The 17734-nt window shown below is 37.0% G+C and overlaps 1 protein-coding gene across 2 annotated transcripts in view; it reads left to right on the forward strand.

Moving 5' to 3' along the window:
- Positions 1–17734, forward strand: part of CCER1 (coiled-coil glutamate rich protein 1) — a 129351-nt gene that overhangs the window by 74228 nt on the left and 37389 nt on the right. Inside the window, exon 4 of one of the 2 annotated variants that reach the window (XR_008556704.1) lies at positions 3605–3700. The exons of the other annotated variant lie outside the window; for it this stretch is intronic. The gene's annotated coding sequence lies outside the window, so the exon portion shown is untranslated. Of the gene's footprint in view, positions 1–3604; positions 3701–17734 lie in introns of those variants that run through there. 2 annotated transcript variants of the gene reach the window in all.

Genomic DNA, 17734 nt, shown 5'->3' on the forward strand with positions numbered 1-17734 from the left:
AGTGGAAGAATATACTGTGTTCATGAATTGGTAGAATTAACATCATTAAAATGTCCATACTACCCAAAGCAATCTATAGATTCAATGCAATCCCTATTAAAGTACCAATGGAATATTTCACAGATCTAGAACAAATACTCCAAAAATTTATATGAAACTGAAAAAGACTCTGAATAGCTGAATAGTCGAAAAAGAGGAACAAACCTGGATGGATCACAATACCAGATATCAAGCTATACTACAAAGCCACTGTAATTAAAACAACCTGGTACTGGCATAAGAACAGGCATAATGATCAATGGAACAAAACAGAGAACTCAGAAATCAATCCAAGCCGTTATGCTCAATGAATACTTGACCAAGGAGGCAAGAGCATACAATGGATTAAAGATAATCTTTTCAATAAATGGTGTTGGGATAATTGGACAGGTACATGCACAGAAATAAAACTAGACCACCAACTTACACCATACACAACAATACACTCAAAATGGATAAAAGACTTAAATGTAAGATGTGAAACCATAAAAATCCTGGAAGAAAACATAGGCAGCAAAATATCAGACATCTCACGCAGCAGAATTTTCACTGTTACAATGCCTAGTGCAAGAAAAAAATGAATGAAAAAATAAACAAATGGGACTATATCAAATTAAAATGCTTCTGCACAGCAAAATGAATCAGCATCAAAATTAAAAGGGAACTCACTATATGGGAGAACATATTTGCTAATAATACATCTAATAAGGATTTAATTTCCAAAATATATAAAGTACTTATACACTCAACAAAAGAAAGACAAATAATCTACTTAAAAAATGGCCAGACAACCTAAATAGACACTTCTCCAAAGAGGACATAGAAATGACCAAGAAACATATGAAAAAATGCATAAAGTCACTAATCATTAAATAAATGCAAATTTAAACGACAATGAGGTATCACCTCATACCTGTCAGAATGGCTACCATCAACAAATCAACAAATGACAAGCACTGGCCAGGATGTGGAGAAAAGGGAACTCTAGTACACTAATGGTGAAAATGCAGACGGGTGCAGCCACTTTAGAAAACAGAATGGAGTTTCATCAAATAATTAAATGTGGATCTGCCATTTGACCCAGTGATCCAACTTCTTGGAATATATCCTAAGAAACCCAAACACCAATCAGAAAGAAAGTATGCACCTTATATTCATAGCAGCACAATTTACAATAGTCAAGCTCTGGAAACAGCCCAAGTGCCCATCAGTAGATGAGTAGATAAAAAGAGCTGTGGTACATTTACACAATGGAATATTATGCAGCTGTAAAAAAAAAGAAGGATCTCTTAGCCTATGAGACAACATGGAGGGTCCTGGAGAGTATTATGCTAAGTGAAATAAGCCAGTAAAAAAAAGACAAATGTCACATTATCTCACTTATGTGTGGAATCTAATGAACAAAGTAAACTGACAAACAAAATAGATTGAGAGACAAGGAAGCATGCAACAGACCAATGATTCTCAGAGGGACAAGGGGAGGGGGAGATTAACCCAAGAACATATTTGCATGTACACATAACACATGGACACACTGTAGTGTGATGAAGGCCTGAGGAGGAGCGGGAGTTTGGAGGAGGGGGGCAATGGGAGAAAAAAAGGGGACATCTGTAATACTTTCAACAATAAAGATAAATTAAAAATAAAAATAACTTAGTCATGAAATAGAAAGAAAAGATGAGTGCATTGATCCTTTCATTAGCACCAAGGAAGTGTGGCAACCTCCTCCTTATGAAACACTTTGTTTTGACCAAGAACCAAATGATGTCCTCTAGACGGAGTAAAATGTATTCTTTGTAATACATTTAATGTTGTGAGGGCTTTTTCAGGAGTGATTCTGTTCAGAAAGATTAGGAAAAAGGTAATGCAGAAGGTGACTGCACTTGCCTTTCAGCCTGAAACCTTAGTCATTTCTGTACATTTTAGAAACATGAAAACAATTGGACGAACTTTTGAAGAAAATGCCAGAGGTCCACAAGAGGAGGTTTGCTGAAAGAATTAAGGTGCAATAGAGATATGTGGCAGCTCTTGCAGAACCTTTTGCTCTGACTCATCTGCAACCTTTTGGAAAATTTTATGTGGCAAAAGTACTGTGTTATTATGCTGTATAATGTGATATCCAGATTTGTCAGCTCACTTGACATATCTTTTATTGAGGGGTACAAGAAGAAACCCCACACTAGCTGAGGAAAATTTTTCTACTTACATCCCACACGGAGATTTAAAAATATATTCCTAGAATTTGGCATTTACAGGAACATGTTTCACTTTGGTAGTCCAAAAGAAGACAGCTTTTAATCCTGTGTTAAGAATCTGTAACCGTAACACATCACCACTAGAGGGCCAGTGGAGCTCACATTAACTTGTAAGTGGTGATGGAAAGGGAACAAAATACACATTTATATTTACTTTGCAAATTCTTCTTTTACAGTGTTAACTGGTTTGTTATTTTAAAATATTTTATGAATAGTTTGCCTTTCCATTTTGCTTATTGTTTTGCAATTTCATAAACATAATGCTCATTTTCTAATGCACTGTAACAGGTCCAAATTAGAATCTTTTCTTCCATGGAGATAACATCATTGCATTGGAAGACTATTCCACCCCAACCCTATAATTTTTCCAGATAGTTATTTAAATTATTTTACAATAGTTGTTGTAATGGCACTTGATGTGTGAAGTTGAGCAGGAAAAATGTAAAAGCCTGTGTAACAGTGATTGGAGAAAGGTATCATATCCTTTTCATTGCAAGGAATAGAGACATTTTCATGGGATGAAAATGCCTTGTAATGAGGTTCTTGTGGCATGGGCAAAACGTAAACTTTACAGAGATGAGCATAAACATAGGATAAATGTCTACTTAAAACAATCGGTAGCAAATATTCTTATGCATTTGTTATTATGCTAATTCTAGGTAATAATGGTCTACTTTGAAAAACATAAGACAATGGAATTTTTGCTTTCATGGACTAATTCATATTAATAATATTTAGAGATGAGATGAATGTTGGATCATTTTCTAATGTAAACTTTGCAAGTCAAATTCAGTGTTTTTCATATTAGGGAATATTATTCATCTTTCCTCAGTGTAATAAGTATGTCAGAGATAAGCATGAGACAAAAGATACAGATTACTTTCCAGATTGTATCCAATTTTCTTGGTTTGATTTTTAACTGAACACCTGGGTAATGTAAAGTAATCATTACTTGACAGTCTGATGGCCTAACTTGAAAGCATGCTTCAAGTGAATAAATGAATAAGAAGTACCTTCTGCTATATATATTTTTTGTAGTTATTCTTTGATTTCTGGAAGAACTAATCAGTTATATATTATCCCACCATCCTTATACCTATTTCAATAGAATTGCCACGTTGCATCAGTTTGTTTCTATGATGGTTTCTCCTCTGCGCCCATGAGCTTCTCAAGACAGAAGACAGTTTATTATTAATCTCTAAGTCTCCATGACCATTTATGGTATGGCCCTTAACTTAGTGAAATTAATTAGAATTTGTTTAGTGATGGTAAATTTTATACAAATGCTGTCAACTTTATTTTGTCCCCAGCCTCCTTGAAGGATGCCTGTTTTCAAGTCACCTAGAAATTCACCTTCTCAGATGAAGAACAGGCCATTTACCTACCACAGGCTGGTGATGTTAACCCCAGTGTGTCAGGGCTGCTCTCTGCTAAGCAGCCAGCATGTCTTTTCTGCTGTCTTTCTTCACCCTACTTACTAAAGAAGCTCAAAGGGCATTTATTCAGGCGCTTCCACTTGTGCATAGATATTTACTATTCTTAGCAGTACAAAATGCAGAGCACTGTTTATTTATAATGACATATGGTGTAGAATGTGCTATGTGTCTGACAGAACATGTTCTAATCTTTTCTTCACTACTGAGTAGCAAGAGCGATGTTAATAAGAGCTGACACTGAACAGTTACTGTGTGTCAGGAGCTCCTGGGCACCCTTTATGCATGCTTTAACTCACTTAATGTCTTGCTAATTTGGGGAAAATGCTCATTCCTTATCTGTAAACTGGAGATGTGTCTATGTCATTTTCTGGAGTTAATGATGTACTGAATATAGAGAACCTGTCACAATTTATAAAGCACGAGTCACAAGATTTCCTACTGAAAACAGTTTTCCTCCTCCCTATCCATTAACAAAACTCTTCTTGTTCAATAGCGGTCATGATTCCAACACTCACTGCTTCTACCACTGCCTAAGCACGTGCATGAGCCAGGAGCTGCCAGGTGTTTTATGCAACGTTTGTCATTTCCTTCTTACAATAAACACATGTGGTTGCTGTATTTTCTCCATTTAACAGCTCTTATAAATATGCAAGTACCTTTTATAAGCCATTGCACACAATTTGAATCAAAATGGCCACTTAAATTTAGTTCATAAAAATTAATTTTGTATATGTATTTTAATGTATGATAATGATAATAATTATTATTTATGAGAGTTTAAATATTGGCCTTTAATGTGATGTGTAAAATAATTTGTGCTGAAATATGGATAAAAATGCTTAGGGCTTGGTCAATTTGGGTTATCTTAGAATGTTATGAGATTCTTTTGAAAAATGTAATTTGGATAATTAAAATCCCAGTAGTAACTGTGGGCCACATATACAGCCAGAAAAAAATTAAGGATTCTGTTCTCAAAACCCAGGTGGTTCAAATCTCAATTCTGCCATGCAATACTCCTCTAGCAATGAGCAAATTCATTAAACTCATTCTGTCTCAACTGCCTTATTTTAAAATTAAAATAATAACTATATTTACAGTTTTTTAAATTGAATTTTTTTTATTTTGAGATAACTATACATTGACATGCAGTTATAAGAAATAACACAGAGAGATCCTACATACTCTTTGCTCAGTGTCCTCCAATGATAATGTCTTGAAAAGCATAGTGCATGCCCTGGCCCGTTTGGCTCAGTGGATAGAACTTCAGCCTGTGGACTGAAGGGTCCCAGTTTCAATTCTGGTCAAGGGCACATGCCCAGGTTGTGCGGTTGATTCCCAGCGTGGGGCGTGCAGGAGGCACCTGATCAATGATTCTCTTTCACATTGATGTTTCTATCTCTCTTTCTCCCTCTCCCTTCCTCTCTGAAATCAATATATATATATATATATATATATATATATATATATATATATATACACACACACATACACATATACACATAGTGCACTATTATAACCAGGTTATTGATATTGATGAAGTCAAGATGCAGAACATTTTATCAGGATCCCTCATGTTACACATTTATAGCCACATTCATTTTCTTCTCACATCCACTCCTTCTTTAATCCCTGTAGATCACAAATCTAATGTTCATTTCTGTAATTTTGTCATTTCAGGAATGATATATTAATAAAATTATACAATACTAGAGGCCCAGTGCACGTCATTCATGCACTGGGGGTGGGGGGACCCTCAGCCCAGCCTGAGCCCTCTTGCAGTCTGGGACCCCTTGGGGGGGCATCTCCGCCAAGGGGTCCTTAGTGCTGTCATGGAAGCTGGAGAGGCTCCTGCCACCACCGCTGTGCTTGCCAGCTGTGAGCTCGGCTTTTGGCTGAGCGGCACTCCCCCTGTGGGAGCACACTGACCACCAGGGGGCAGCTCCTGTGTTGAGCGTCTGCCCCAGGTGGTCAGTGTGCGTCATAGGACCGGACATTCCGCCGATCAGTCAATTTGCATATTGGGATTTTATTATATAGGATGTAATCTTTTTGGATTGTTTTTTTCCACTCAGAATAATTTTGGGAAGGTTGATTTAGGTAGCTATCAATAGTCATTCCCTTTCGTTGCTTAGTAGTATTCTGTGCTATAGAGACACTGCAGTTTAATCATTTGTCCATTGAAAGATATCTGCATTGTTTCTAGTTCAGGGCTATTACAAATAAAGCTGCTGTAAACATTTGTAGGCAAGTTTTTGTATGACTATAAATTTTCATTTATCTAGGATAAGTGCCTGGAATAAAATTGCCAAACTGCTTTCCACAGCAGCCGTTACATTTCCACCAGAAAAACGTAACCCAGTTTTTTTTTGCATCTTCACCAACATTTAGTGTTGTCGTTGTTGTTTGTGTAATCATTCTGATATGCGTGTCGCAGTATCTCATGGTGGTTTTAAGTTGCATTTTCCTGATGGTTAATGATGTTGAAAATCTTTTTATGTGCCAATTTGCCATATGTGTATATTATTTGATGGACTGTCTTTTCATATCTTTGCCTATTTCCTAATTGAATGTTTTTTCACTGTTGAGTTTTGAGAGCTCTTTGTATTTTTAAATACTAGTCTTTTGCCATATATATGGTCTGCAAGTATTTTCTCCAACTCTAGCTCATCTTTTCACACTCTTAACAAATGTTTCACAAAGCAAAAGTTTCAAATTGTGATAAGGTCCAATTTTATAAATTATTCTCTTAGGAATCATGTTTTTGGTGTCAGCTTTAATAACTGTTTGCCTTGTCCTAGATTGCAAAGGACTTATTTACAAATTTTTGTAGGTTTACATTTTATATTACTTAATTTCATAATCCATTTTGTGATTCATATATTTTTTCCCCTTGACACTTCCTCTTTGACTCATGCACTATTTAGAAATGTTTTGTTTACTTTCAAATAATTTAAACATTTTCCTATTTTCTTTGTATCATTAATTTCTATCTGATGCCATTGTTTGGAGGGCACTGTAAGACTTCGTTTTTTTATGTTTATTGAGGATCCTAGAGGACAAAACCACCTTACTGTATACGATAGGTACATTGGAAGGGGGATATGAAATATAATGAAAAGTTATAATCAGAAGAGAAAAATATGAGCATAAATATAAATAATTAAATTTAACCTCTGCTTTTCTCATATTTCTTTTTCCACAGTATGTTCTCATAATCTTATCTTGCCTAGGATATATTAGATATATTCATGTCTTTCTCAAGCAGGTTTTCCTGAAATGTTCTTCCTTTAAAATTCCAAAAATATTTATCTAAGTTTAGGTCATTTGATGTCAAACTGCAGAAGATTTCCTTCAAACAGTGAAAGAAATTTTAATTTCAATTTCTATGTTTACTTGTTTAAAACATTCCAAGAAATTTGTTTAGATTTGAAACTTTACAGCCTTAGTCTTATGAGAGATGTTCTTTTTCATTTGTTCCACATCTGTCTCTATCATTCCTCCCCCAGACCCCCACTTTAGAAAGAGTAAATTAAATTGGCTCAGTTATTTTTGAGTTATGAGACAGCAAAAAATATATATTTTTCCCTCCTCTTAAAAATTGCTCCAAGCTTTATTTGTCCTGGTTTAGCTCAAAAGTAGATTTAAACTTCACACTTGGCAATATTTTAAGAGGAAAGAAAAATCAAGCCAAAATTTTAAAAACATCTTATACAATCTAAGGCTTAAAAGATAATAAGTATTTTGCTCTAAATTTATGTTATCCAAATGTGTTATGTCCATATTAATGTAAAAGTATAGGTGCACAAGGAGAATATTATAATTTTGTCTACTTTGATTAAATGAAGTTATCACTGACTACCTGCTTTCAAGTGTCCAGAAACCAGGGGGAAATCAGAGGCTTGTTTTTGTCCCTGCTATCAAGAGTCTAAAATTGGCATACAGGATTATTGTAGTGCAAGGCAGGAGTATAAACAGAATTTTATGGGAGTTTGGAGGAGAAACAGATCCTAGTCCGTCTGAAATTCTACCCAACCATCCTCTTCCAAACAGCCATCATTTATTATATGGACCAAAGCAATAGTCTCTGACTCATCACACAGATTTCACTCCTATTCCCCTTTAATCCAGTCTTTCCAAATGTCCCAAATGATTTGTATTTAAAGATAAGTCCAATCATAGCATTCCTTTGCTTAAAAAATTCTAGTTGCTTCTATGTTTTGACCACCATGAATAGTGCTGCAATAAACATAGAGGTGCATATATCTTTGCAAACAAATGTTTTCAAAATTTTCAGGTATATACCCAGAAGAGGAGTTGCTGGGTCTTATGGGTAACCACTGAAATGTCCTTCAATAGATGATTGGATAAAGAAGATATGGTACATATATACAATGGGATACTACTCAGTCCTAAGAAAAAAATGAAATATGTTATTTGCAATTACATGGATAAATCTTGAGAATATCATGCTAAGTGAAATAAGTCAGAAAAAAATTAAGAACCATATGATTTTACTCATATGTGGGAAATAAAACTGAGAGCAACAAATAAATAAGAAAAACAAACAAGGAAAACTCATAGACACAGATAACAGTATGATGGTTAGGAGAGGGAAGGGGGTTGGAGGGTAGTAAAGAGTAAAAGGGGTTAGGGTTATTTTATTCAAAATAAAAGGTGAAATTGATGTGTGGTTTGATTAACTCAAAGTGTAGCAATCTAAGGTGATTTTTACAAAATATTGCTAAGCAGATGTCAGTCAGGGGATAAAATAACATTCAGAGCTTCTATTTGTCAGACTGTGCCAAGGGTGGTATACATAGAACCAGACAGTATCTTGGAATGATAATGCTTTGCTTTTTCTTATTGTATTGTATAAAACCTTTTCTTTATTGAGACAGAAATATCCACATAGCCTGGCAGAGAAGTAGAATTATAATAGGAATGAAAACATGAAGAAACAGTCAATAATTTTTCACATCTAAAATAGGCTTTTGAGAATCAAAAGGGATGGCTAGATGAAAGAAGAACATCAATTTTACACCAAAATAATGCCACTGGAAGAAGATGAGAAAGCAGGATGTACTTACTCCTTACTGTGGGAGATGTTGACCTGGGCTAGGGAGCTGGGGATTGGAATGGGCAGCAGGGTGAGGCATGATCTTAAGAGAAGGTCAGAGCAGGGGATGAGAGGCAGAGTAGCAGAATTAACATCAATGATTGCTTGACACTGTGGTTGACTGTGCTAGCAAACTTGGAGGAGATAAGCCAGTGTCTGCAGATGATTTGTTACCAACTAAGGGACTAGTGTGTTACTCAACAATGTGTAATAAGCCAGATTTTGAATTATATTAAGGATAAATCATTTGGGCTATTGGGCTCTTCATGCCTTCTCTCTGGATGTGGTTTTCTACTGAAAGTTGCCTTGGGGAATGTCCACCGCATGGATACCTCATTATATCTTGAGACTTTTTGAAGCCTCTTTTAACTGCCCCATAGAGACTATCTACTACTTTTCCAATAGCCAAAGACACTAAAAAGCTTCCAGAATGAGTGATTTGGTCCTTGTTGCAGAGGACTGTTGTGGGTGTAGAAAATAATGCCTGTAGCATGTACACTTGATTTGGAGTGTATAATGTTAAAACCCACCTCTAATATACATCCATAATCTCATATCCAGTTAGAACTCTAGGATTTGTTATTTTGAATAGCTCTATGATTTTAGACAAGTCACTTTAACCTTCTGAGTCACAGTTTTCTTATTTATAAAATGTAGGTAATATCTATCATCAGGTTTATTATTATGAATAAATGAGATGCCTTTTGTAAACTAACTGGCATATAACAAGTTCTTAATAAACTAATATTTCTATCACAAAAAAATTAACAACTGGTTCATACTATCTCAAAATGACCCTGTTCAAAGAACAATCAATAGCTGGTGCCATACTTTTCTACTAATATTGTTAAAACATTTATATTGAATTCATCCAATCTTTCTTTCATTTATCAGATAGTCATTATCATTGTGTGATAGACATTGTGATAAGTACTTGGGACACAATGGAATAAAATTAAATATGATCCTAATTCTGTGGTCCTTGCAGTATAGCAGGATAACAGAAATTAAAGAGTGAATTAATAGCCATTTAATTACAATTGTAAGAAGTGTTGCAAAATAGTTAGGTAAGGCTTTCATTTTTCTACCTGAATCTCTTGGAGCATTTCCTCTTGCAACTTAGACTTCCCTGTGGGAAGTCTGAGATTCTGAGACCACATAAAAATAAAAAAGCACCCAGCTGAACCCAAGTTCCCACCTGTCTCCAGCAAGGTAGCAGGATTTCACTAAAGCCATCTCTACCCTGCAGACCAGACCACATTAACTGGACATGTATTCCCAACCAATGTCCTTTGGTATCAACCTACCTAGTCAGGCCTAATCAAACTCCTCCTCTAAATAGTGATATATGATGAAATGGTTGTACTAGCTTTTCCATTGAGAACTGGACTAGTGTGCTATGTAACAATATATAAAGGACATATTTTGAATTCTATTAAAAATAAGAAGTGTCCATCCTGGCTAGTGTGGCTCAGTGGTTGAGCGTCAACCTATGAACCAGGAGGTCACTGTTAGATTCCTGATCAGGGCACATGCCTGGGTTTTGGGCTCAATCCCCAGTGGGAGGGCATGTAGGAGGCATCCAATAGATGATTCTCTCTCATCATTGGTGTTTCTATCTCTCTCCCCCTCTTCTTTCCTCTCTGAAATTTATATATATAAATAAATTATATATATATATATATATATATATGTGTATATATATATATACACACACACACACACACACACAGTTTATTTAATTTTTAATTTATTTTTATCTTTATTGTTATTGTTGAAAGTGTTAGTTCTCATGTATAGACATGATAAGAAAAATAAATAAATAGCCGAAACAGGTTTGGCTCAGTGGATAGAGCGTCGGCCTGCAGACTCAAGGGTCCCGGGTTCGATTCCGGTCAAGGCATGTACCTTGGTTGCGGGCACATCCCCAGTAGGGGCCGTGCAAGAGGCAGCTGATTGATGTTTCTCTCTCATCGATGTTTCTGGCTCTCTATCCCTCTCTCTTCCTCTCTGTAAAAAAATCAATAAAATATATAAAAAATAAATAAATAAATAAATAAATAAATACATAGACAATCAAGACAACTTACATGAGTGAGAAATTTGATTTATTGGGAACAGCTGAACAGTCAGTGTCAGACAAGGGCCACTGTTTTAAGTTTTTTGAGATGAGTGGAACAACCCTGTTAAATGTTGAGTTTCCTATCATTGAGCGAGGCCTGCTATATTTTTGGCAGAGGTCACTTTTAAGTAAATACTGTCAAACAGAGAGTCTATGAAGCAGGCGTGTTTATACAGGGCAGGTTTTCTTTCACTGGCTCTGTGCAGGGCTTGAACTGCTGACTTCAGATAACACTCTTGTTGACAGGCCTGAAGAAGAAACATATTGTAACACACAAAAATGTGTCAATAGCCTCACTCTCTAACATCAGGCAGCAAAATGCTAATCTTGACAATTTGGTTCACTGGGTTCTCTGTTTATCACAGGGCTTCGTGTTCTGACAGTGTGACTCCTTTTTAGATTATATAGAGGGATGCTCGGCATAGTGACAAAGAAGCAGGGGCATCAGGAGCCAGAAGGGCTTAACTGGTGATCTAGCTCTGCTACTTACCAGCTGTGTGGCTTTGGAAAAGTTACTACAACTCTTTTATCTATGCACTTCCCAATTGTAAAGAGGGAAAAATGGTACCTGACTCAGAGATGGCAGTCAAGCGAATTATTCTGCATGTACATATATATTGAAAGAAAGTCAGGTAACATTCATTTTTTTTCAATATCCCAAAGATCATTCACATTTAATCTTGTGCATAATATGTTAGCAGTGCTTTCATAAAGTCATTCTAAAATATAATAAACTAGAGGCCCAGTGCACGAAATTTGTGCACAGGTGGGGGGTGAGGGATATGTGTCCCTCAGCCCAGCCTGCACCATTTCCAATATGGGATCCCCCTCACAATCCAGGACTGCTGGCTCCCAACCACTCGCCTGCCTGCCTGCCTGCCTGATTGCCCCTAACCGCTTTTGCCTGCCAGCCTGATCACCCCCTAACCACTCCCTTGACAGCCTGATTGACACCTAAGTGCTCCCCTGCAGGCCTGGTCCCTCCCAACTGCCCTCCTCTACTGGCCTGATTGCCCACAACTGCTCTCCCCTGCTGGCCATCTTGTGGTGGCCATCTTGTGTCCACAGGGGGGCGGCCATCTTTGACCACATGGGGGTGGTCATCTTGTGTGTTGGAGTGATGGTCAATTTGCATATTACCCTTTTATTATATAGGATTATCTATACAGTATATATAAAAAGCCAGTGTCCATGATGACCGTGATGACCAAACAACTGGTTGCCATGAGGTGCATTGAGCACCTCTTGGTCCCTCTCCCCCAGCCTGCGAGCCGGGCAGGGCAGGACTGGGGACTGGCGAGCGGGCTGAATGGCTGACCTCTTGGTCCCTGCCCCCGGCCTGCAGGCTCCGATGGATCAGCGATGGTGAACGGGGGAATTGGGGTGGGTGGTGGGAGGACCTGGCTGGCCGTCAGGCTGTTGGGATCACCAGCTCATCCCCGGCTGCTCAGGGGCTCAGGCCTGCAGGAAAGCAGGCACCAGTGACTTCACCTCCATGCGCATGCACTGGGCTGGCCACTGATGGAACACACTACCCGTTCCAGGCCGCTCACGCCAGGGCAGGTAGATCACAGTCGTGCCCTGCAGCTTCCATCAGCGCCTGAAGCCCCAGCAGCAGGGCAGCAACAGCGGTGGTGGTGGTGGGGGTGACACGTGAGCAGCCCCAAGAAGGCAGCACGTTTCATCAGCGGCCTGCCAGCACATGCTCATGGAGGTGAAGTCGCCAGAGCCTACTTTCCTGCAGGCCTGAGCCCCCGAGCAGCCAGGGATGAGCTGGTGATCCCAATGGCCTGACAGCCCTGGAGCAGAGGTGGCATTTGGCTTGGGGACTGGCGAACCAGCAGAAAATGCCCTGATTGCAGGAGGCTAGGCCCTAAGGACCTTACCCGCATGATTTCTTGCACTGAGCCTCTAGTATTTAATAAATAGCAACTTTGTAATAACCCCTTTGCTTCTGAATGCTCATCTTGATTGATGGCTTTGCTTGCTTTTGAATTGTATGAGTGTCTGTTAAAGTGAGGAAAAAGCATTTTGCTTTTGAAAAATAAAGAACCTCAGTTTTTCCAAAGCTATTCAGCAGTTTAAAAATCCATGTCAATATTCACTAAGCAAAGTAAGAAGAGTCAAATGCTCATGGCACTTCATTGAGATACTTTCAAATCAAGTTCACAGAATCACAGCTGTTTTGTAGCCATTTGTGCACTAAGGTTTTTAATATAGATTTTGAGTTCTAAGGGGCAGTAAAATTGACAGCATGGGGAAGTATTATTTCTAGAAAAACATTTGGCTTATGTATGTATAAGACACATAAGATTAACTATTTGGCTTATGGCTAATCTTAATGTGTAATGATGTAATAAGGCTTAAAAGGGTTGAAGTTACTAGTAGTTATACAGTTTATTTTCTAAACTACTGTACTTATGAAATAAGGTCTGTGGTAAAGTTCACTATAATTTGACTGAAAGATAATGATTTGCCAGTTCTGGGTAAAGACAACTTTTTAAAAAACAACAATTCAATTATTTGTAGACAATTTTTGTTATTCTTTTAAGATAAAGTGTCTGGTGTTGATATTAACACTTTTTTCTTGTACCCCAGAAATAGAAACATAGCTATTCCATCAAATAATACATTTGATAGTCATGAAGGATAAGGCTATGTGTCATATTTTAGTAAACTTTATAAGCAATCAATAACAGAGTGTTATTAAAAATTGAAGGTAAGGATGATTATTAGACGTTATAATTTAAGTTCTTTTGAGAAGAGGGAAAAGGATAAGTTAATCATAAGACATTTAATTATACTATTTTAATATTAAAGAAAAGAGAACAAAATTACAGATGTTAAAAATAGATCCAGATTTTCTGATAAAGTTTGTAAAATGATCAAATCTGTTTTTAAAAGGCCCTTATTAATATTTGTCTCATGGAACAGGGCACTCTGACATTTAATAGTTAAATCATTCTAGGAATATTTATATTAAGACTTTCATTCATTTTGCCTATTTATTGTGCTATGTTCATTGAATGTTTATGTTCCTTGTGCAGGAGAGGTTAAAAGGACAGAGTTCCAAAAGTTGAGTTAGAAGTAATTCAGGGACTAAAGCTGGAACAAAAAGTTACTTGGGACATTAAGAAAAGAGTCATGATTATACATTGGTTATTTCTGATCTGGGTATCAAGTTCAATTCCTGTGATTAAACAAATGCTTTTTCCATCTTGCCACATGCTCCTTCCTTCTCATTTCTTTTCAGCTCCAAGAGTATATTGTATTTGTGAAGAATCTGGTGGCAAAAAAATTTATACAAAATTGCTTGCAGTACCTTAGTTGCTCAAAAGTCTGATAGAAACCATTTGGCAGAGAAGAAAATAATTTCCAAATAATATTGGTTTCACTCAAAATTTCTAATTTCTTTGGTCTGTATAAATATTTTCAAAAGAAGCAAGAAAAAAGACAACTATACATGGCATATACTACAATACACTTTATATTTTATTTCAAGTTAAATGTGTAATCTGATGTGGGGATTTTCTTCTATCCCATATTCCTTCCTGAACATAAAATATTATCACATCAAGATTAAGAACAGAGAATATTAGGCTCCTATCCTAAATTGGTATATACACAGATAAGTATAAATTTAAAATCAATGATGTAATCTCTTATGGCTCAAGTAATTGAAAAAAATCAATCAATGAACAATATTGAGCATCTTCTCTTTGTAAAATACTGTAATTTGGTTAACCAAGTATAACCTTAAAAGAAAGAATCCTCCCCTCAGAAAACATGAATCTATTTACAGAGAAAACTAGACATAAATACATGCAGAATTTAAAAAATAATATAATAGGCAAAACATACATAGCACAAAGTAGTGCATCATTGAATCAACAATTACTCTTACCCCAATGAGCAGCCCCCAAACTCCCGAGTATTTCTCTGTCAGGTCTAAATGTTTAACTCTGTCTAGACATCAAAACTAAATGCCTCTGTCACATTCCCATATGTAATGGCCCCTACAAGAGATCATCTGCCAGGCTGGTGTGGCTTAGTGGTTGAGCATCAACCTTTGAACCAGGAGGTCACACTTTGATTCCCAGTAAAATGCCTGAGTTGCAACTATCCCCGGTGGGGGTGGGGGCATCCAGGAGGCAGCCAATCAATGATTCTCTCTCATCACTGATGTTTTTATCTCTTTCCCTTTCCTCTCTAAAATTAATAAAAATATATTTTTAAAAACAACAACAAAAAAGAGAGAGATCCTCGCTGTCTTAGTTCCATTTTACCCCATCCCCCAGCATACTTCTGATCTGAACTCACAGTCTCAGAAAGAGCAAGAAAGTCCTTCTCTTAAAACCCTACTGTATGTCCTTTGGAACTCTAAATTCGTAATCAGTGAACTTCTTAAATTTCTTAGTCTTTTTTTCTGTTTGTTCCCTTCACATCTATGTTTTTATTGAAACTGAACTGTCTCTTGAGGAAACTGCTTCTCTTCAACTAGAATCAAAGTTGTTTTTCTTTTCTATCTCAGATCCTGTTCCTCAGGGCCAGGAGGGGAAGTGGCATCCTCCTTGCCCCACATCCAGATTTTCCAAACGTGACCACCTCTTCCTTCTGCAAGTGCCTTGCTCGTCTGAGACACGTGGCATTAGGTTATTTCACCACTCCTTGACTCACTGCTTTAACCACTCATTTCTCATCAAACCCTCCATTCAATCAAAGTTTCAGCTCTGGCTTATTTGCTCAGAGTCCTCAGATAATTATTTTCTGTTCTCACCAAAACTTATAATCAGTTGCTATGTTACTTTACTTTCTTCATTGTTCAGTAGAGACTTTATAATCCATGATAATGTGATAGTGTCAATGCTTACTGTTTATTGAGTACTTTCTGAGTGCCAGGCTGTTCAAAGTGTTTTACTTGCTTTATATTGACTTCACCACAACCTTCTGAGATTGGGTCTATTATCATTCCCATTACACAAATGAGGAAACCCAAGGTTACTTGTTTAAATCACTTTTTTTTTCCCTCAAATGATCCTCAGTTCCCTTACCTGCCTCCTTATCTCCAGACTTTGGAGTAACCCAGCCCTATGTCATCCCCTCATTGCATTCAAACAGTGCTAGAATAGGTAACACAACTATTTAGACTGATTTTACTTAAAATTCAACCCTAGCTGGTTTGGCTCAGTGGATAGAGCGTCGGCCTGCAGACTGAAGGGTTCCAGGTTCTATTCTGGTCAAGGGCACATGTCTGGGTTGTGGACTTGATCTCCAGTAGGGGGCTTGGAGGAGGCAGGTGATCAATGATTCTCTCTCATCATTGATATTTCTCTCTCTCTCTCCCCTCTCCCTTCTTCTCTGAAATCAATTAAAAATATATTTTTTTAAAAAGTCATGTTCTCAGGAGGGTACTCAGGACTGCTAACAAGCCTAGTATGTGTTTCTTAAGGTCTCACTTCCTCTCTTCAGGGCGCCTGTTTTATCTCCCACACCTCCTGCCTTCTTGTCTGATATGTTCACTTCAGACATTTAGAAGTAAGATGTCATCCAGAAGGGAAACTTCCTTCTTCTCATATACCTAAATCTGGAAACATACCTGTCCCTGAGGCCTTCCAGTCTGCCCCGATGGACTCCTTATTCTAACTATCAAAGGTGGAGGTTGGGCCCTGCACTTCTGAGATGAATCCCAGCCCCTCTCAACTTCTCAAAGATTTTAATCCCTTCTCTCCCTGGAATAATCAACACTTCATCAAACCTAAAATGTCATAAATTATAGGCTGCAACATTATTTTATATTCATTTTATTTCATTTTGTTTAATTGTAAGAAAATATACATAACCTAAAATTTACCATTTAACCATTTTTAAGTGTACAGTTTAGTACATTCACATTGTTGTGCAATCACCACCATCATCTTAGAATTCTTTTTATGTTTCCAAATAAAACAATAGTTCCTCATTCTCCCCTCCTTCTAGCTCCAGCAACCACCATTCTGTTTTCTGTCTCTATGAATTTGACTATTCTAAGGACCTCATATAAATGAAATCATACAATATTTATTATTTTTAGTTGGCTTATTTCTCTTAGTATAATGTCATCCACATCACAGCTGGGGTCAAAATTTCCTTCCTTTTTAAGACTAAATAATAGTTCATTGCACATATGTACTACATTTGGTTTATTCATTTATCTATTGATGGACTTAAGTTGATTACACCATTTGATTTTTGTGAATGCTGCTATGAATATGGGAGTACAAATATCTATTCAATTCTCTGCTTTCAATTATTTGGGGAGCATACCCAGAAATGGAATTGCTGGACTATAAAGTAATTCTGTTTAACTCTTTGAGGAACCACTGTATTACTTTCCATAGCTGCTGCTCCATTTTAAATATCCACTAGCAATGCACAAGTGTTTTAATTTCTTCACATCCTCACCAACACTTATTATTATCTTATTTATAATAAAATTTATGTACATTTTAAAAAGAAATAATATATTCTAAGAAATATCATATATTGGACAAGAAAGCTAATCAGAAACCTTCAAATGCTGAGATATCACAGGCCTTAAACTTCAGTGCAAATTAGGCAGAAGGGTATATCAATGGAATGAGTCAATCTCAACCTTGACACAGAATGAAAAAGAGGGAAAACAAAAACATGAGCCCAGGAATTGAACACAAGCCAGTCCTCAAGCAGGTTACCAGTCTGCATTCATGCTGCCAGTGCGATTCTAAGGCCTCCAGTGGAAAACTTAACC

The sequence above is a fragment of the Eptesicus fuscus genome, chromosome 7 (genome assembly GCF_027574615.1).
Source record: "Eptesicus fuscus isolate TK198812 chromosome 7, DD_ASM_mEF_20220401, whole genome shotgun sequence".
NCBI classification, from domain to species: domain Eukaryota; kingdom Metazoa; phylum Chordata; class Mammalia; order Chiroptera; family Vespertilionidae; genus Eptesicus; species Eptesicus fuscus.